This window comes from Salvelinus namaycush, chromosome 10 (genome assembly GCF_016432855.1).
Source record: "Salvelinus namaycush isolate Seneca chromosome 10, SaNama_1.0, whole genome shotgun sequence".
NCBI classification, from domain to species: domain Eukaryota; kingdom Metazoa; phylum Chordata; class Actinopteri; order Salmoniformes; family Salmonidae; genus Salvelinus; species Salvelinus namaycush.
The window spans coordinates 6,549,342-6,570,593 of NC_052316.1; the positions used below are offsets into that span (position 1 = coordinate 6,549,342).

The window sequence follows — 21,252 nt, forward strand, 5'->3', positions numbered from 1 at the left end:
AATCGGCAATCAAAACGAACCTTCTCCCACATGACAATGTTCTTTGTTTGGAAGCATATTTGATTCTGAGTTTGGACATATCAAGTTTGTAAACTACTTCTAAGATGCATGCATGCAGACAGTTGTTGGGGGTTACCTGCCTTGTTTAAGGGCAGAACGGCAGGTTTTCCACCTTGCCGGCTTGGGGATTCAAACCAGCGACTTTTTGATTACTGGCCCAACGCTAGGCTACCTGCCGAGCATTGAAAGCCATAGGCCTTAGCTAGCAAATCAACATACACTTCCCAGCTTCTTGATGTCTGTATGCTTTTCCAGCCTGCAAAAGAGGCAAAAGCACTTCTCCTTAAACGCTCTAACTTTCAGGGGAACAAGGAAATCCATTGATGGCGGCAGGCTTCATGTCGTGAAGGTGAACATTATTTCGGTTACTGTAATCGAATTTCACTCATGTTACTATTTTCTACTTGAGCGCCATCCAAGAAACCCGGGGAGGAGGAGACCCAGAGAGGGGATTGAGCAAGAGCAAAGCTCAGCGGAGGAATGCAGAAGGAAAATAAAGAGCTGAAAAGAAGAAAAATTAAGAAGAAGGGAGAGAAGGGAGAGAGGAAATCAATACCTTCTCTTGAAGAGAGGCCTATAATCTGTTTACCTTTATTGTACTGATCAACAACATCTACATAGAAGATGCAATCTCTTCTTTTTATCAAATTGGGCACGGTCTCTTTAAGACCCATATAAGACTGTCTCTTTAAGACCCAAAATATGATCTTGACTGGAAGCGACGTGAGGCGGGGAGACAAGTGAATTAATATTTTCTTTTGGTGACAACAGCTTTGTAATCAGCAATATTTTGGTTTGCATATTATCACAAACAAGGTACTAGGGTAGTAAATTGATGTTGGCTTCAGCTGTAAACTAGCAAGTAAAGTTAGCCTAAAAAAACTGGAATCTACTGGTATCTTCTTGCATTGTAAAGTGCTCTAGCCTGTACTGGACATTGTTTTGGGAACAGTAATTAACAGTTTCAACATTTCTACATGCCGTGTTGCATTAATCAAGTGTGTTAACTTCTGTGCAGCATAATGTGATGCAGCCCAGACTCCCAGTAAGTTCAGTGGTTCCTCATGGCAGGCTAGAGCTAGCAATGAGTAAGTAGAGCAGGCCCGGTGCTCTCGCGCTATACGGAGACATTGGCTGCGCTGATAGACGGACTTGATCCTCACTCAATCAGTCGACGATGCGAAACACATTTGACAGAAGCACTGAACATTATTTATTTTTTTTAATCTAGTACCGAACCGTTTTTCATCTCCGAGTATTGAAAAAGTCTACGGTCACATACTCCAGCTCTGAATCTTGTAACAACAAATGTCTCTGTTTCTCAACGCCCGTCAGAAACCATGACATTGGACAGCGGTGTAAGACCTTGGTACAGCAGCTGGGCGATGGGGAGAAACAACAACACAGCCACATGAAGGGGCGAAGGGGGGGAATGTTTTGCAAATGGCACGCCGGGAACATTTGTGGAATGCGGTGGAGCACCGCAAGACTTTGAGAAGCTGCCACTCGAGGCCAACTGAAAGGGGAAGGGTGTTGACTGGATACGCTAACAGTCTAACAAGGTTAACTCTGGAAAATTGCTAGCATGCTGTCGAGCATTCAATATTCCTAGCGTAATCATTGGCTTGCCACAGAGGACTGTTTGTCCCAATGTCTTATAAAAGGGACTATCTTCCCTAAGACACGTGCAACCTATATAGCGACGTTACCAAACTGATCTAATTGAAATCACTTTCCCCCGAAGGGCCTGGCTTCTTCGATAGCTTACAGCAAAGATTTCTGTTGGTCAGAACATTGGTTTTCCGTGAAATACGAGTTGACGTATGAAGGACAAAACTGACAAGAGTTTGGTGACAGTTGCTGCCCGTACCATATCACAGGACATCTAGTAAATCTTGATACGGACAACAGGAATGAGTAAACTACGGTACCCAACATGCTTCACTTTTTCCTCGTGAATGCTGGGAGTGATTTGACAACTCTATAGGGGGGGGGGGGGGCTCTGTGGCAGTAAAGTGCTTGGCTGACAATATCACTGGCGGAGAAGTCAGGCTAATGTCAGGAAGCATCATCCAACTTCTCCAAGTTGAGAGTTTCACAGAGTGAGGAGTGGATGAGTTGCTGGTTCTGATTCAGACAAAAGCAAAGCAGCTGAAAAGAGGAAGAGCATGGTGGGTTAACTTGGTAGCCTACCACTAACTACAGTTGAAGTCGGAGGTTTAGCCAAATACATGTTAACTCAGTTTTTCATCATTCCTGACATTCCCGGTCTGATGAAGCAAAAATAGAACTGTTTGGCCATAATGATCATCGTTATGTTTGGAGGAAAAAGGGGGAGGCTTGCAAGCTGAAGAACACCATCCCAACCGTGAAGCACGGGGGTGGCAGCATCATGTTGTGGGGGTGTTTTGCTGCAGGAGGAACTGGTGCACTTCACAAAATAGATGGCATCATGAGGGAGGAAAAGTATGTGGATATATTGAAGCAACATCTCAAGACATCAGTCAGGAAGTTAAAGTTTGGTCCAAATGGGTCTTCCAAATGGACAATGACCCCAAGCGTACTTCCAAAGTTGTGGCAAAATGGCTTAAGGACTACAAAGTCAAGGTATTGGAGTGGCCATCACAAAGACCTGAACTCAATCCTATAGAAAATGTGTGGGCAGAACTGAAAAAGCGGGTGCGAGCAAGGAGACCTACAAACCTGACTCAGTTACACCAGCTCTGTCAGGAGGAATGGGCCAAAATTCACCCGACTTATTGTGGGAAGCTTGTGGAAGACTACCCACAACGTTTGACCCAAGTTAAACCATTCAAAGGCAATGCTACCAAATACTAATTGAGTGTATGTAAACTTCTGACCCACTGGGAATGTGATGAAAGAAATAAAAGCTGAAATAAATCATTCTCTCTACTATTATTCTGACATTTCACATTCTTAAAATAAAGTGGTGATCCTAACTGACCTAAGACAGGGAATTTTTACTAGGATTAAATGTCAGGAATGATGAAAAACTGAGTTTAAATGTATTTGGCTAAGGTGTATGTAAACTTCCCGACTTCAACTGTAACAGCGTTTTTAAAGCATCAAACATATCACAAAAAGGCGCTATGTCTATGTCATTTGAAAAAATGTAACTGCGCATGTGAAAATAGAAAAACATTGAAAAATGAAAATGTTTCTGGCCTTTCATCATTATTTGTAGTGACCATGAAACATCAATTGCTTTTGATGTCATTCATTTGTATGCACTAAGGAACAAAAATACACCGGGTAGATTCCCCACTGAACCCGCAAGCAAATAATACCTTCCATTGAAAATACACTGTGGAGCACCTGTCATTCTTATCAGAAAGCTCACAGTAATTCCCATTGGTAGAGTCTAGGAATAGGCCACAACCTCAGTAGAGATCACGCCAAGACATAAGAAGGTAGCAGTCGCAATCGACGTGCAATAAGCAGCGTAGGAGAAACACACACACACACACACAGCAGGCAGTTGGAATGAATTAGGCCCGAGAGTTGCGAGATAGACTGTCATTAAACGGTGCAATGGAAGCGATTACAGGCTCCCTTTTTACATTGCATTGTTTCCTTCCTTGATGGCTACGATTAAGCTGACGGAATGGCTCCTTCCTTCTGCTATGTGGGGGATCCTCCATTGTCCTTCCAATGCACCTGTTCAGTAAGCCCACTACTAATAGCCGTATGTGCCGTGCCCACCGGCAAAGCGGAGCATCATTAAAATCTGATTGGACCACATCAAAGGTGAGTTCTAGCTCTCTCCCCTTCTCTCTCTCTCTCTCTCTCTCTTTCTTCATTCGCTCCTTTTGTCTCCACCTCTTCTCTCTCTCTGCTTCAATCACTCGACTGATCTCTCTCTCGTTCTAATGGCCGCTCTCTGTTTCCTTCCTCCTCTCTCACTCCCTCTCTCCACTTCTCCTTGACAGAGCTGGCAGCTTCAGTCTCTGAGGATTCTGTGCTTCCAGCCCCCCCCCTCCTCCTCCTCTTCCTCCTCCTTTCTCTCCATCTCTCGCTCCACACAGAACAAGTGGGAAAAAGAATCCGCCTGCACACTGCACATCCCTGGTTCCTTCTCTCCCTCCATCCTTCCGTCCCTCCTGCACCCCCCAGTGTGCAGAGCCCACGCAGCCCAGGCAGAACAGGTCAAGTGCACGCAATCGCTTCAGCTAACCAACTGAGATCAAGTGAGATCATACTCTCCGAGTAAAAATATCTCATGGTTCTGGCCTCGATTCAAAGGAAAATAAGAACTGGTTTTAACAAAGGGTCCTGGTTGGGTCTTTGTGGTGAGCTTGTGAAACAATCATTCGGGGGGTGTTTTGATGTGCACATGTAGGATACATATGATTCACTGTGCATACAACTGTGAGGATATTACAAAGGCCCGGTGCTACGGGTCTTTTTTGTCTCTTGGCGCTAAATGATTTAACACTACTGGTCCAATTTCAACTTCTATTATCAATAAGTAAGGGTGACATTACTGGGGGCCAATGTCACCTTCGGTGTAGTCCACCAGTGCGGACAGCCTTGTCACATGCTATAAGCTGGAGGGGGCTGATGGATAGCTAGCCCAAACACTGGCTCGACTCCCTGACCCCTAGAGATGAATAGGACACAATTCTCCATTGTTCACAACTCCACTGCTCTGTGGAGTAGAGGAGAGAAGGAAAGAAGAGGGTAACTCCGTGTGAATACACACACCGCATGCACAGGAGCATATGCACACAGAGAAAAACACACACACAGTGTATTGGTATTGTGATGAAAGGACACACTGTCCAGGCAGATACAGTTGAAGTCGGAAGATTACATACACCTTAGCCAAATACGTTTAAACTCAGTTTTCATCATTCCTGACATTTAATCCAAGTAAAAATGCTTGTCTTAGGTCAGTTAGGATCACCACTTTATTTTAAGAATGTGAAATGTCAGAATAATAGTAGAGAGAATGATTTATTTCAGCTTTTATTTCTTTCATCACATTCCCAGTGGGTCGGAAGTTTACATACACTCAATTAGTATTTGGTAGCATTGCCTTTAAAATGTTTAACTTGTGTCAAGTGTTTCGGGTAGTCTTCCACAAGCTTCCCACAATAAGTCGGGTGAATTTTGGCCCATTCCTCCTGACAGAGCTGGTGTAACTGAGTCAGGTTTGTAGGCCTCCTTGCTCACACACACTTTTTCAGTTCTGCCCACAAATTTTCTATAGGATTGAGGTCAGGGCTTTGTGATGGCCACTCCAATACCTTGACTTTGTTGTCCTTAAGCCATTTTGCCACAACTTTGGAAGTATGCTTGGGCTCATTGTCCATTTGGAAGACCCATTTGCGACCAAGCCTTAACTTCCTGACTGATGTCTTGAGATGATGCTTCAATATATCCACATAATTTTCCTCCCTCATGATGCCATCTATTTTGTGAAGTGCACCGGTTCCTCCTGCAGCAAAGCACCCCCACAACATGATGCTGCCACCCCCGTGCTTCACGGTTGGGATGGTGTTCTTCGGCTTGAAAGCCTCCCCCTTTTCCCTCCAAACATAACGATGGTCATTACGGCCAAACAGTTCTATTTTTGTTTCATCTGACCAGAGGCATTTCTCCAAAAAGTACGATCTTTGTCCCCATGTGCAGTTGCAAACCGTAGTTTTTGGAGCAGTGGCTTCTTCCTTGCTGAGCGGCCTTTCAGGTTATGTCAATATAGGACTCGTTTTACTGTGGATATAGATATTTTTGTACCTGTTTCCTCCAGCATCTTCACAAGGTACTTTGCTGTTGTTCTGGGATTGTTTTGCACTTTTCGCACCAAAGTACGTTCATCTCTAGGAGACAGAGCGCGTCTCCTTCCTGAGCGGTATAACGGCTGCGTGGTCCCATGGTGTTTATACTTGCGGACTATTGTATGTACAGATGAACGGGGTACCTTCAGGCGTTTGGAAATTGCTCCCAAGGATGAACCAGACTTGTGGAGGTCAACAATTTTTTTGCTGAGATCTTGGCAGATTTCTTTCGATTTCCCCATGATGTCAAGCATAACGGCACTGAGTTTGAAGTTAGGCCTTGAAATACATCCACAGGTACACCTCCAATTGACCCAAATGATGTCAATTTGCCTAACAGAAGCTTCTAAAACCATGACATCATTTTCTGAAATTTTCCAAGCTGTTTAAAGGCACAGTCAACTTAATGTATGTAAACTTCTGACCCACTGGAATTATGATACAGTGAATTATTAGTGAAATAATCTGTCTGTATACAATTGTTAGAAAAATGACTTGTGTCATGCACAAAGTAGATGTCCTAACTGACTTGCCAAAACTATACTTCGCTAACAAGAAATTTGTGGAGTGGTTGAAAAACGAGTTTTAATGACTTCAACCTAAGTGTATGTAAACTTCTGACTTCAACTGTACATAGTTATGCAAGCTCACACACAATCAGGGCATCTTTAGAACTAGATTGGACAAGCATATTTGTGCTTCAATCAACAGGCTAATCTTACACTACTACACACAGGTCAGGAGTAAGCAAGGGTTTTAAAACTTGTTTTTCCACCGAATGAAAGATTTGACTTCAACAAGTTTCTCTTAATTCTTAATCCCGTTGACTTCGAAGTCATTAGTGCTTTTGAAGTTAATTACAACATATGTCTTCTTAAAAACATGGCCTGAGAGTGTGGCTTTGATGACGGCAGATCTGGTGCGGCCACAGGGCTTGTGTTCACCAGCTTTCTCCAATCCCATGCAGTCTAGTCATAGTCATTGAAGCCAATGGGCACAAACCACATCTGAGGCCCTACACACCAACCACGCTCAAATCCCCACTGTACTCATAAACCCCAGGGTTCAAATCCACTTAACTATGACTCCACACACTGCAATGTGCCTCCAGAATTCCAGCTTGTTGGCGGAAGCAGCCCTAGCCAAGCTCTATCATAGCATTGACCCTTTTTTACTTTAAAAAAAAAAACTCATCACATATGTTGCTGCTACTGTTTACTATCTGTCACTTAATTCTTAGTTATATGTACATATCTACCTCGGTTACCTTGTACACCTGCACATTGACTGGGTACTGATACCGCTTGTATATAACCAAGTTATCGTTACTCATTGTGTATCTATTATTACGTGTTTAACTTTTTTTCTTACTCTCTGCATTGTTGGGAAGCCCCCATAAGTAAGCATTTTATTGTAGGTCCACGAAACATGTGACAAATAAAATCCGATTCAATTTGAGATACAGTTGAAGTCGGAAGTTTACATCCACTTAGGTTGAAGTCATTAAAACTCGTTTTTCAACCACTCCACAAATTTCTTGTTACCAAACTATAGTTTTGGCAAGTCGGTTAGGAAATCTACTTTGTGCATGACACAAGTAATTTTTCCAACAATTGTTTACAGACAGATTATTTCACTTATAATTCACTGTATCACGATTCCAGTGGGTCAGAAGTTTACATACACTAAGTTGACTGTGCCTTTAAACAGCTTGGAAAATTCCAGAAAATGATGTCATGGTTTTAGAAGCTTCTGATAGGCTAATTGACATCATTTTAGTCAATTGGAGGTGTACCTGTGGATGTATTTCAAGGCCTACCTTCAAACTCAGTGCCTCTTTGCTTGACATCATGGGAAAATCAAAAGAAATCAGCCAAGACCTCCACAAGTCTGATTCATCCTTGGGAGCAATTTCCAAACGCCTGAAGGTACCATCTCAAGACATCAGTCAGGAAGTTAAAGCTTGATCGCAGATGGGTCTTGCAAATGGGCAATGACCCCAAGCATACTTCCAAAGTTGTGGCAAAATGGCTTAAGGACAACAAAGTCAAGGTATTGGAGTGGCCATCACAAAGACCTGACCTCAATCCTATAGAAAATTTGTGGGCAAATTTGAGTGAGCAAGGAGGCCTACAAACCTGACTCAGTTATACCAGCTCTGTCAGGAGGAATGGGCCAAAATTCACCCGACTTATTGTGGGAAGCTTGTGGAAGACTACCCGCAACGTTTGACCCAAGTTAAACCATTTAAAGGCAATGCTACCAAATACTAATTGAGTGTATGTAAACTTCTGACCCACTGGGAATGTGATGAAAGAAATAAAAGCTGAAATAAATCATTCTCTCTACTATTATTCTGACATTTCACATTCTTAAAATAAAGTGGTAATCCAAGCTGCCCCTAAAACAGGGAACTTTTACTAGGATTAAATGCCAGGAATTATGAAAAACTGAGTTTAAATGTATTTGGCTAAGGTGTATGTAAACTTCTGACTCCAACTGTAGGTAACGTTTACAAAAAAAAAAAAAAAAAAAAGAAACACTTTATTTTTTATTTTTTACAAAATTAAAATCACAGTGTAGTTATCACAAAACTACTACTAACAGGTTCCGATCATCATTATAAATGATATTTTTTTATTATTTTTTTACAAATACCTAATGTAACAATGCTGTAACGTAGCTCCAAGGCCGGCAGATGGCTATTGAGTTCTTTCATCGTACAGTCCGGAGGCATTGTATGCAGCCAGCTATACACTCGTATCCCCCGTCGCCCGGTTTTTATATAAAGCATTCTCCATTCAGGCTGCAAAAGTATTGATTCCTCCTTAACTTGATTTAATGGCGAGAAGGCAAAAAAAAAAGGGTAAATATGGGTACTTTCTTTATGAAACACCATTTTCCACCATCGTGCTAGAGTGACTAATCCCTAAGAACGCTAGTGCCAGATGTTGCATATTGTGTACAGACAATCAGGTTGCAGCAGTCTGTTGTTTACCCCTGGCTGAACGCAGGGCGCAACATCAGAAAGTTGCATTAGCCACTCCAGCATGATGGGGAAAATAGGGTGTTTCAGTATTTTCCCGCCTTCTCGCCATTAAATCGAGTTACGGAGGAAATGAACGCCTTTGCAGGCTGAATGGAGAATGTTTTATGTATGCCCTGCTCCGCCAGGGATACGAGTGTATGGCTAGCTGCATACAATGCCTTTGGACGGTAAGATGAAACGACTCAATATCGCCATCTGCCCGGCCTTTGGGCTAGCTGTAATGTTAGTAGGAAGAGATATGCATCTTTCAAATGCCACGGATATAAAGCGCTCTGCACATCATCATCGTTAAGAGTTGGGGAAAAAGGCAGAATGTGAGACAGGGAAGAGAGAGCAGCGAAGTATAGCAATACTTCAAGAAGTTAAATGAGAAGGTGGTGAAATGCAAACTTTACAGCGGCAGAACTCATACGGGTCTTACCCGTATGACCCAACATGTTGCTCGCAGCAGTATGATAAGGGACGAGTGAGAAAATCACAGCGCTGATTACAGAAATTATTGCACTTGCTATGCAGCCATGGTAGACGATGTCGGCTTCAATGCGCTAATGCCATATCTAGAACCAGACTACAAGATGCCATGTTGAAAAACTGTGACCGTCCAAATGGAGAAATTGTGGGACATGAAGTCCCATGTACTGACAACAGAGAACATGGAGGAGAGGCACACAGCAGAGAACCTACCATTGTTGCTGAGAGGCCAGGACTGTGGTAGATTGAAACTACACTTCCCCCTAGCGGGGGGGAGCACCATATCGGAATTGTGAATTCACTTAATTTTATGAAATCTTCTTGTAATTTGAACAATAAAAATGGGCAGTTTAAATGTTAAGAACAGTTGCACATTTGTCACATCCCTATATAACAGTACACCACGCACACACACATCTTCAATTACATTTCCCATCCGAATAAAGCTAGTATCATACACACACAAACACACTTCACCTTGAGTTACAGCCCCGCTCCCAATACAGCTACAGTATACCCTTCTAAAAAAAAACATATTGGTTATGTGTCGCAGATTGTGCACGTAGGGAAAAAAGAAAATCAATAGGTTTGCATGAAATTCCCTCTTTGAAGTCGGTGACGCACTTGAATGGGATAAAATAGCTGACTTCAAAAGAGGCCGTAGGTTTGCTCAAGGTTCCTTCTAGCTTCTACCTGTTTAAATATAGTACAGCTACGTTGATATTTTGAAGGGGGGGGGGGTGCAAGGAGAGGTTTTTAATATATTTGTCATGAGAGCTGAAATAGGTTTTTAAAAATCTCATAATCTCTCAGACTGGTCCAAACCGGTCCTAAACGTTTTAACTGCCCTCAACTCTAATTTTGGCCAAAATGCCAATGTCAGAAGACAGATAAATCTCCCCGTCAACTGAATTCCTAAATGGCCATCCTACCTCACGTCCCTCCTCTGTTGTCTTTAATATTCAGTTAGCATCCATGAGTGATGAACAAAGGTAAAGGCCAGCGATTGATCACTTTTACAGCCATTACACCCAACAAGACCCTACTGTGATTTACAATGGAGGGGCCCACCTCTTTATTCGTTTCCGGGTAGAAGTGCCTGAGGACTGATTGTTCCCACCACACAGCTACAGCTGGAGGATAGGCAGATACACTGGCTCTGTGTGTGTATGCTAGCTAACAACATGCTAACATGATAGATATGGTTGTGTCTCTCAAGAGTAGCTAGTCAAAACAAAGCTACAGGCAACTGTAGAGTTCCATCGTGCAGCAAAGGGAAACACTGATAGAGGTTGTCAGCGGTGAGAAAACACAAACATACACAAGAAAATGAATTCAAGTCTACACTTTCATATTTATTTTTTTAACCTTTATTTAACTAGGCAAGTCAGTTAAGAACAAATTCTTATTTTCTAGGAACAGTGGGTTAACTGCCTTGTTCAGTGGCAGAACGACAGATTTTTACCTTGTCAGCTCAGGGATTTGATCTTGCAACCTTTCGGTTACTAGTCCAACGCTCTAACCACTAGGCTACCTAGTTGCTACCTATACCTCTTTACTTTACAAACTACACCCTGTAGCACGCTAGGTACAACCCACCGCACAGAGATACATTGACAGATAGATTAATAATCTGCTTGGCAGAGAGTACGGTTGTATTCAAGCACTCTCCCTCTGGCATTGCCACTATAATATGGCCCTGGCAGGGGCTCTGCCACAGCAGTTGGCAAGTGAAGCGGCAGGCGGCCATCTTGGGCAGAATGGGGTTAAAAGCAGTCTGACATGAGGAGAGAGAGTTTGGCTCTGGTTGGTGGAGCTGAAGCCAGCCTGTCTCTATTTATCTCTCTCTTCACCCATATGGAACCGCAAAGGAAGAATGGACTGGGATCAAATTCATTAGCCCACCTTTATCTCAATGCTAATGACAGCTAGCCCCTCGCGTATCTCTCCATCTCCCTTCTGCTTCTCCGCCAGGCTCTCTGTCTGTCTGTCTGTCACTCTCTCGCTCTCTTTCTCCATCTTTGTCCCCCTCTCCATCCATCTTTTCACCCCAGGGCAGCTCCCATGCTCCGCCTGTTGCCCCCCTCAGACCTGCTTTTGTTTCTCCTCGTGTTCTCCCTCTTCTTCTCCACCTCCCCCCAATCGCGACTACAGATTGGGGGCTGCGCGATGACACATGTCATGTGGGGACACGCCCCCCCCCATACCCCACCATGGATGGAGAGGGTGTGCCAGCCTATGTGCTCAGTCAAAGAGAGTTCGGTAACGAAGGGCGTCCCGCCAAAACGTCCCATTTCTCTGACCGTGTTATCCATGGAGTTCCAACTGCCTGATGCATGTGTGTGCGTTCATGTAACACCACTTCTGCAACTCCCTCTTCCTGCTTAACACACCTCTCATATCTAGCCTCCATATTCCTTCCTAGCATGTGTAGTACCAGTCAAAAGCTCAAGACAAAGGGTGAGATTGGAAGAATCGAAAATCGAAAATCTAATATATTTAAAACACTTTTTTGGGTTACTACATGATTCCATATGTGTTATTTCGTAGTTTTGATGTCCTCGCTATTATACAATGTAGAAAATAGCACAAATAAAGAAAAACCCTTGAATGAGTTGGCGTGTCCAAACGTTTGACTGGTACTGTATATGAGAAGGCCTCTACATCTCCCCATGCAGTGCTCAGTGTGAGAGCTCCCTGCCTCGCCAAGGTACACAGCAGGCCTTAATCCACCAATGCCTGCTCCGCACGCCCTTTATTTGTTGACGCTATCACCTCGCATCAACCGGCAAATAGGCAGTGCGAGATAACAGCCCCATTTATTTCCTTGTAAGCTTTCCCTTCCTGTTCTCCCTCCCTTGTTCATCCAATTCCCATCCCTGCAGATAAATCAGCAGTCTTTCTTTCTTAGAGCACCGCTGCTCAATGGCAAAAGGCAAGGTCAAAGCAGAACGCTGAAACAACGCTCAGGTAACGCTCTAGCAACGTCGGAAGCCCACAAATTACAGGTGTACGGCGAGGTATCATTCGTCTTGTTCTCTAATCTTGACACTGGAAAAAAGAGGGAGCGCGACAGGGGCCCTCAATCAGCTACTCTAGCTGCCACAAATCCCCACTTTTGTAACAAAAAAAGTGTAAAGCGGTTTACCGTCAGAGACAATCTCTCCTATTAAAAAAAAGAACGCATTTCCCCCCCCCCCCCCAAATGTATTTCAGCGTGCATAATAATAAATAAATAAGAAGGCTATATAGATACCCCTCCCTCTGGTCCCATAATCTCCAAAGCGCCGTATCTCTCTGATTGCTAGGTTGTCATTCTCCGGCGGTTCTATCACTTTTTAATCAGGATTATCTCCACTGACACTGAGACACAAGAGTTAATTTATGTATTTTCCCCATCATTCTTCCCTTCGCAATTATGTTTAGCTAACGCTGCAGAGATTGGCTACTTCTCAAAATTCGGGGAGGCAAGAAAAAATAAAGACAAAAAATATATGTTTTATTGTAACATACACCAGATAGGTGCAATGAAATGTGTTGTTTTACAGGGAGGAGACACAAAGGATAGACAGAGGAAAGGTTGGCGTGTGTGAGGGGCCTTGGTGTCACTGTGTATCAGGGGGATATGTTGCTACCTTTCATATGTGTGTGTGTGTGTATCTGTGTGTAGCCAGAGGTTGTGGACAATCCAAGGCACACACAGGGATAGCAGCAGTGCTCTAAATAAGAAAATAAGAGCTACAACTATGCCTTAATCCCACCTGACAGGGTAAAGGTTGGGTCCAAACAGCCAAGCATTTACCACAACAAATGTCTGGGACAAACAGTCTGTTAGCTGTCCTCCTGAATACAGCGGGGCCGCCCGGTATTTACATAGAAATGTCAACCCTGAGCTGCCTGCGAGGGCGGCTCGCCTCCGAAAGGTGTACTTGCTTCCAGAGCGATGCGCATGACAAATACTTTCCTTTCTTCTAGTCGGCAAGAGACAAGCCTGTGATTCGCAGCAAAGGCGAGGGGAACAAAATGCATCTCGACTCGCTCTTTTATACGCACCACTGGTGCAGTGTAATTTGTGTATACAGACTAGAGTACATGCCTTTTGAAAACCAGGCGCACGCTGCCACGCTATTAGAAGGAGCTCGATCTCCCAGTTGTAATTACAGTCTTTTGATTGGAGCTTTGACGGGAAAGGGGGATTATTAATACAAAATAAACGGTTTCAGTGTGTCAGTCTGAAAAGAGACGGAAATGAGAATTACGAGAAATCGTGAGGAGGCGTTTTAGGCACACAACAACAGCCACTGTATTTGCAAAAAAACAGCGTCTGCATACAAATCGAGTCAAGCTCGATAGGATACCAGAAGGACTGTACACCTTCCGGGTACTTCCAATTGGACTTGTTTGAGGCTGACATAGGGGGCTCCCTGACTGCTATGCTATTTGTCATAACCAGATGAATATCCCCCATGTACTGAGATGAACAAATGACTTGACAGAAAGGTTCTTACTCCTGTTTAACCCTAGCCATCCTTGAGTGATGTGCCGTAACAGCCGTGAGATGCGAACTCATTCCCCCCCTCTCTCCTCCTTTCCCTAGCCCCCGCTCTCCCAGAGTCCCATGTTTCCATGCTTGCACTACACACAATTACTTGCATCCATCAATTATCTGCCAACTCCCATTGGTCATTCCCTCTTTTTCGCTATAACAACACCCCCTTTCCCTCACTCGCTCAACCCCCCTTCCCCCAAAGTTCCCCCATTGCCATTCTGTTTCCCCTACCAGATGTCCGCCGGTTTGGGGGAGAACGACAACAAAAGAGGGGCTTTTGAATGCGCCCGGACCTACCCATCTTGCCCTGGGCTTTCTGTTTGGACACAAAAGCCAGAGGATTAACAGCTTTTCGCACATGAAGACCCCCATCTCCCTCTCTCTCGCTCTTTTTCCCTCCCCTACCACTTCTCCCCTCGAGGCTTTTTTTAGCTTCTAAAGACTCAACGCTCAAACACCCCCCCTTTTAACCCCTATCTTTACCACCCCTCCCCCAGCTTGGGCAGGCTGTTACTACTACCTGACCCAATCTTCCACTACTGTTGCCAGTTTCTGTCTAAGTATAGCAGTAGCCCCACTCCCAAGTCTGAAGCGCTATTGGCATCACACTCTTCGAAAGAATGCTAGAATGGGGCTCTCCAGGGCATGTAAACACAGCAACATTCCCACTTTCTATAGCACTGAAATGCTAAAGCCGAGGGAAAACAAAGATTTACTATGTTTGGTATGCATTTCGAATGTCACATGTTGGCATTCTAGCGAACCTCGTACATTGCTAATAGAAATGTTCGAAGTAACGTGTAATGAAGTGCCACGTCGTGCATTAACAGAGTGTCTGCTTTTTGTTTGTGACTGAGGAGAAAGTTTGTGGCACTTGTCACCTCAGCGACATTCATTCGTCTAAGCAACATTAATTTTGCTCTGCGAGATGCGTGAAAGACAGAAAACAAAGGTGTGCTTATGTACAGTCGTGGCCAAAAGTTTTGAGAATGACACAAATATTAATTTTCACAAAGTCTGCTGCCTCAGTTTGTATGATGGCAATTTGCAAATACTCCAGAATGTTATGAAGAGTGATCAGATGAATTGCAATGGATTGCAAAGTCCCTCTTTGCCATGCAAATGAACTGAATCCCAAAAAAAACATTTCCACTGCATTTCAGCCCTGACACAAAAGGACCAGCTGACATCATGTCAGTGATTCTCTCGTTAACACAGGTGTGGGTGTTGACGAGGACAAGGCTGGAGATCACTCTGTCATGCTGATTGAGTTCGAATAATAGACTGGAAGCTTCAAAAGGAGGATGGTGGTGCTTGGAATTATTGTTCTTCCTCTGTCAACCATAGTTACCTGCAAGGAAACACGTGCCGTCATCATTGCTTTGCACAAAAAGGGCTTCACAGGCAAGGATATTGCTGCCAGTAAGATTGCACCTAAATCAACCATTTATCGGATCATCAAGAACTTCAAGGAGAGCGGTTCAATTGTTGTGAAGAAGGCTTCAGGGTGCCCAAGAAAGTCCAGCAAGCGCCAGGACCGTCTCCTAAAGTTGATTCAGCCGCGGGATCGTGGATACCACCAATACAGAGCTTGCTGAGGAATGGCAGCAGGCAGGTGTGAGTGCATCTGCACGCACAATGAGGCGAAGACTTTTGGAGGATGGCCTGGTGTCAAGAAGGGCAGCAAAGAAGCCACTTCTCTCCAGGGAAAACAGCAGGGACAGACTGATATTCTGCAAAAGGTACAGGGATTGGACTGCTGAGGACTGGGGTAAAATCATTTTCTCTGATGAATCCCCTTTCCGATTGTTTGGGGCATCCGGAAAAAAGCTTGTCCAGAGAAGACAAGGTGAGCGCTACCATCAGTTTACCAACAGTAAAGCATCCAGAGACCATTCATGTGTGGGGTTGCTTCTCAGCCAAGGGGGTGGGCTCACTCACAATTTTGCCTAAGAACACAGCCATGAATAAAGAATGGTACCAACACATCCTCCGAAAGCAACTTCTCCCAACCATCCAGGAACAGTTTGGTGACGAACAATGCCTTTTCCAGCATGATGGAGCACATTGTCGTAAGGCAAAAGTGATAACTAAGTGGCTCGGGGAACAAAACATCGATATTTTGGGTCCATGGCCAGGAAACTCCCCAGACCTTAATCCCATTGAGAACTTGTGTTCAATCCTCAAGAGGCAGGTGGACAAACGAAAACCCACAAATTCTGACAAACTCCAAGCATTGATTATGCAAGAATGGGCTGCCATCAGTCAGGATGTGGCCCAGAAGTTAATTGACAGCATGCCAGGGTGGATTGCAGAGGTCTTGAAAAAGAAGAGTCTACACTGCAAATATTGACTCTTTGCATCAACTTCATGTAATTGTCAATAAAAGCCTTTGACACCTATGAAATGCTTGTAATTATACTTCAGTATTCCATAGTAACATCTGACAAAAATATCTAAAGACACTGAAGCAGCAAACTGTGTGGAAATTAATATTTGTGTCATTCTCAAAACGTTTGGCCACGACTGTATATGTGTGTCCTTCCTCCTGCATCCTTTGCTCTTTTAGAAAATGATCTCAATTTACCTTGAATTCCTTTACTTCCAACATGTTGGGGTGATCAACAGCATTGATTGAGAATGCACTGGGGGATGAGGATCCCCTTCGATACTACAGCACACAACTCCGACAGTGCGTCGGTGGGTCTGAGGAAGACTTACAATACTTCATCTTGGCCTACATTTATGACAATTCCTTATAAGACAAACTAAGACTTCACAAATCCCCCTGCCAATGGCTCAATGGGACAACCATCCAGTGTGGGCCCTAAGTGGAGAATAAATGGGCCAATCCCAACCTGCCAACATGACCCCCTCAGGCGTATGAATGGGGTGTCAGTGGCTCTCCACAACCTCCCAGGGGTCATAACTCTGGGTGGGGTGCCTTTTTCCTGACATAACCAGGTTTGTGAGGACGCCCCAAGGCGAAGGCTCCATCAATCTGGGAACACCAGCTGGTAATCATACTTAACAAGCTGGAGAGCGGCCCAGTGACGGAATCAGAGGGGGGGCATGAGGGACAGAAAGAGCCGAATCGCCTGGCTTATCCCAGACGGGGTGTTAATTACAACCTCTCCATGAAACACCAGTTCACATTAACTCCATAACCAGAAAGACTGAGGATTGGAACAGGAGGGGTGTGTGGGGAATAGCCGGCATAGGAGTCAAACAAGGGGGTACCCTTGCCCCCTCCCCAAAGTAAATAATGCATTATCAACACAGCATCATCAAAGGAACTGGAGCAAATCATTGGGGCAAACCCCCGTATCTGGGGACAAGGGATGTGTATGCCCTGGCAGTGTGTCTATGAAGTCCCTTTAGAGCCCCCCAGATGGACAAGAGGAAGTTCTGGTGCAAAGCAAGGTCAGAGCTTTAGCTTTATCTGTCTGTGGGCAGATTTAGGAAAAGCCAGCATGAGATAGAGAAGAGACTTGAGCCTCCCGTCCTAGCTCAGGCGTACAACCAAGTGTGATATGGATCAATCCTGTCGAGTTCGCCGCCACTATTCCTGTCTGTCTTATCTGGTCACGGGCTCTGACCCTGCGGCACCCCTAAAGTGAGCACTGCTTGTTTTGGGCCAACCGAGCTCAGGGGAGACTGGTGTGTAAATATAATTTTTGGAATCTCAGGGTTAAGGCAAATTCTCACCTCCAACAGGGGCCTGTTGCCGAGGCCAATCTACTGATTCAGACTCCGGTGAACACGTCTGAGCAAAGCGGTCAATAATTCCACAGCCCTAATCGCTTATCCCCTGTGGCCACAGTGCAGGTGTGAGGTGGAAAGATACAAGCAGTAACTGGAGCCTGGAAGATGGTCAGATTTTTTTCTACCCTACTTTTGGGCAGTTTGAATGGAGGCTACTCTGTCTACGATTCACCACTAAGATCTTGATGAAGGGTCACTCTGTTGTTTGTGTCGCACTGCTTTGCTTTATCTTGGCCAGGTCGCAGTTGTAAATGAGAACTGGTTCTCAACTAGCCTACCTGGTTAAATGAAGGTGAAATAAATCCAATTTTAAAAATAAAAATCTACAGCGCAAGTCATGATCCACCCGTTCCATTAACTGACTACGTAAAAGGTCTCCTCCCTTAGCGACGATTGAAACAACTAAGTCCGGGTATCAAAGGGAAAAGGCTACCGTTCAAAGACACAATACCTCCTCCATTCACCGCCAGACAAATTGCACCCGACGCCAGTTGAAGTGCACCGATTTAGCACTCAGGACAAATTAAGAGGAATAAACACAATTAGTAGGCCGAGGAAAGGCGGCAGGTGCTGCACACACGTCTCTCTATCTCTCTCTCTCTCTCTCCGATAACACAATAGAGTCCGTTGGTGCAGCTGCTATTAATGCTGCCTGTCACCATAGCGTCCAAAGCTGAAAAGCAACAGGGCTAATTGGAAAACATGTTACTAAAAATTTTCTTGTTTAATTTCAAATGCAATCAACATGGCACTGGGTGGTAAGACTCACCCAATAGGGAAAAAAAACAATTAGGTCTAGTACTACATGAAATTGTTAATAATACAATGATTTTTGAACTTGGTTTGACAACGCGACATGAAGGTCCTGCAATCTAACAGTATAAAGAACCATTGCCTTGTGTGAGTTCCTAAACAGGCCTCAAAGTGAGAGGCAGAAAGTCAAACAACTTAAAACTTAATTTTGTGCCCCTCAGTGTAATTACTATTTACTCTGACAGTGGGCCCGAAGACTAGAGTCTGGAATCACCTCCTTTGATCCTTTCAAAAATGGAGAAAAAGCACCATACTGATAAGTGGGAAATAAGAAAACAGCTCGGAAAGTAATAATTGCAAGGAAATGAATTTCACAACCCCAGGGAGGACACCTACAAAGACCTTTTTACAAAAATCATATCCGGGGCACAATTCAATTAACTTTTTCCCTTCCAAGTGAGAGAAAAAAAAAATATCCCCCAACGCTTCGGGGAAATCAAAAGTTTGTTCAATAAACAGAGTTTTCAGATTAAATGTTTTCATCATTGAGCAACTTTTATTCATTACAGCTCCTTACGGGCTTGTCCGTCATAAATGCATTGATTTGCGGTTTATCCGAAGGCAAATACAAAGTCTGTGACATCCTTTGGTCACGGTTAACTGCCTCTGCCTGCCTGGCAGCATTCCTCTTGCCTTTTCTCTTCTTTGTTTCCTAGCATCTGACAGTGATCAGTGGTGATAAATTGTTCAATTAAAGTGACATTAAGGATGCTGGACACAGTTGGCATGTGCCTCTTGGTATGCAAGGTGTTGTCCAATTACTCTAAAGGATGACACTTTTTCTCCCGTCTGACAATCAACATGTGGATCTCATCATTACAAAGTAGTTTATTTATTCTATCCAACAACAAGATGTAATATATTTAACTGCAAGCAGATTTCACAATTTAAAAAGCCTGGACGAAAACAATAATTCCAATGTTTTTCTGTTGACATAGACCTCAATATATGTATTTTGTGAAGCTATTAGATATATAGACACTGCATTAGAGGGTGGTGTAATATGTAATATATAATATGACAACAATATAGTACAAACATAAGTGTTTCCTTGTTATTTCTATGTATCAGTCACACTGATTCATTGTCTTTCTTTATTTGGGTTGAAATTAAGCGAGAGTTTGTTCAAAAGGAACAAAATGTTGCCTCTGGTAAGATTATAAAAGTGCTTAGATGCTAAATCAAGACCAATTGTGATTCAAATTCGATTCGTCCTACATAAAATAGGATAATTCAGCACTGCCTGCGGGCGACTGAACCGTGTCCAAAACTTTCCAGCACAGCATGCGTCATCAAAAGTTCACCGCCTCCTCACTGATTTATTGAACTGATGTTATAGAAGAGTCAAACAGAAGCTATGGCTCCACTTCAATCTTTTTCTGAGCTATAACTTGGAATAGGCCTAGATCTTTTATGCCCAATGATTTCATGACAATCAACCCTCAAATCACGCTTCAATAGCGACTCCTACAATTGAGCTCATCTCAAAAGGAACACATCATCAACATAATAACAAGTCTTGAGATAGGCCGTCCTTGGGAACGAAGTGAAAAGCGCATATCCCCGGGCACAAGCCTTCACCAATTGCCGCCTCGTATTGATATGGTTGTTTGCAAAGACTACATACGAGTCTCTAAACCAAAAATAGTCATCAAGGAATTCAACTTCATTGTCTCAATACATTTAAAAGGCTTGACTATATAGTGCAACATTGTAGCTTTATTTATTCAACGTCTTGCTGACTGTAAGTAAAATACAAAAAAACACTAATGACTTTCTTAGTTATGGTTGAAAAGATTAATTACTTAAGCAAAAAAAAGTACGTTTTGCTATAATAATACAGTTATAATATAACTTTGTCATACTGGTGTGAAATAAGTGTTTTTAAACTGTTTTCGTTTTGTGAAGTTGAACAAAGGCATCTGCGGGATGGAAGTAATGGTACGTTGAAGACTAACGTTACGTGAGAATTTTTTTTTACAGCCTATGGATAGTCACTTTGAATCAAACAACTATTTTTTCGTTCTCATTTCTCTAAAAAAAAACGATAGAAAGCCAGAAAATAAATAGTAAGACCTTACTTTAGTGGCGTGAGAAGAGTCTTTTTTTAAACCGCCCCCCTCCGAGAAGTTTATGGGGGGCAGACGAGGGACACTTGAAAATTCCTTTTCCCCTGCAAAAAAAAAAAGCTTATGTTGCATCCATGAAATAACGAAGTGGAGAATAATCATACATTTCAATTGGGTAAAAGCGTCGAGTCACTTTTATACGGGGAAAACCACCGCTACAATCATTCTCTTTCTTGCAAGTCTGTTTTCCGTTTTCATATCAGTCGCTTTCAGTAAGTAGATCGCCTCAATAGAACAAAAGTATATGATCCCAAATGCGAGCCGTGTGATGATTCCCATGCGTATCTGTTTGCTGCTGTGGTTTATCTCCACGTCCCAGGTTTGGGATTTTTCCTAAATCCACCTCATTCGACTGGCGGTGGGAAGACCCGTGTCGAGTGCCCCCATAGTCGAATTACCCCCCCTCCACACACACACACACACACAGACACACACAAAACGTACTGCCTCCTCTCTACACTCACGTGACCGCTCGCTTGTGAATGACATTACAGAGTGGAAACAGATGAGGATTTGGGGGTCGAACGTTATTTGAAACCTTCACGGTCGACCCTTTGGAGAAAAACTGGGCCAGGAGAGAGGGAGGGGTAGCGGTGTATGTGTATAACGTGGAAA

General features: G+C 43.6%; 1 protein-coding gene across 1 annotated transcript in view; it reads right to left on the reverse strand.

Annotated features, from left to right (window-relative positions):
* Nucleotides 1–21,002, reverse strand: part of LOC120054616 (receptor-type tyrosine-protein phosphatase S-like) — a 201,671-nt gene extending 180,669 nt beyond the window's left edge. The window contains exon 1 of the mRNA XM_039002094.1: nucleotides 20,590–21,002. The gene's annotated coding sequence lies outside the window, so the exon portion shown is untranslated. The remainder of the gene's footprint in view (nucleotides 1–20,589) is intronic.
* Between the last annotated feature and the right edge of the window lie 250 nt (nucleotides 21,003–21,252).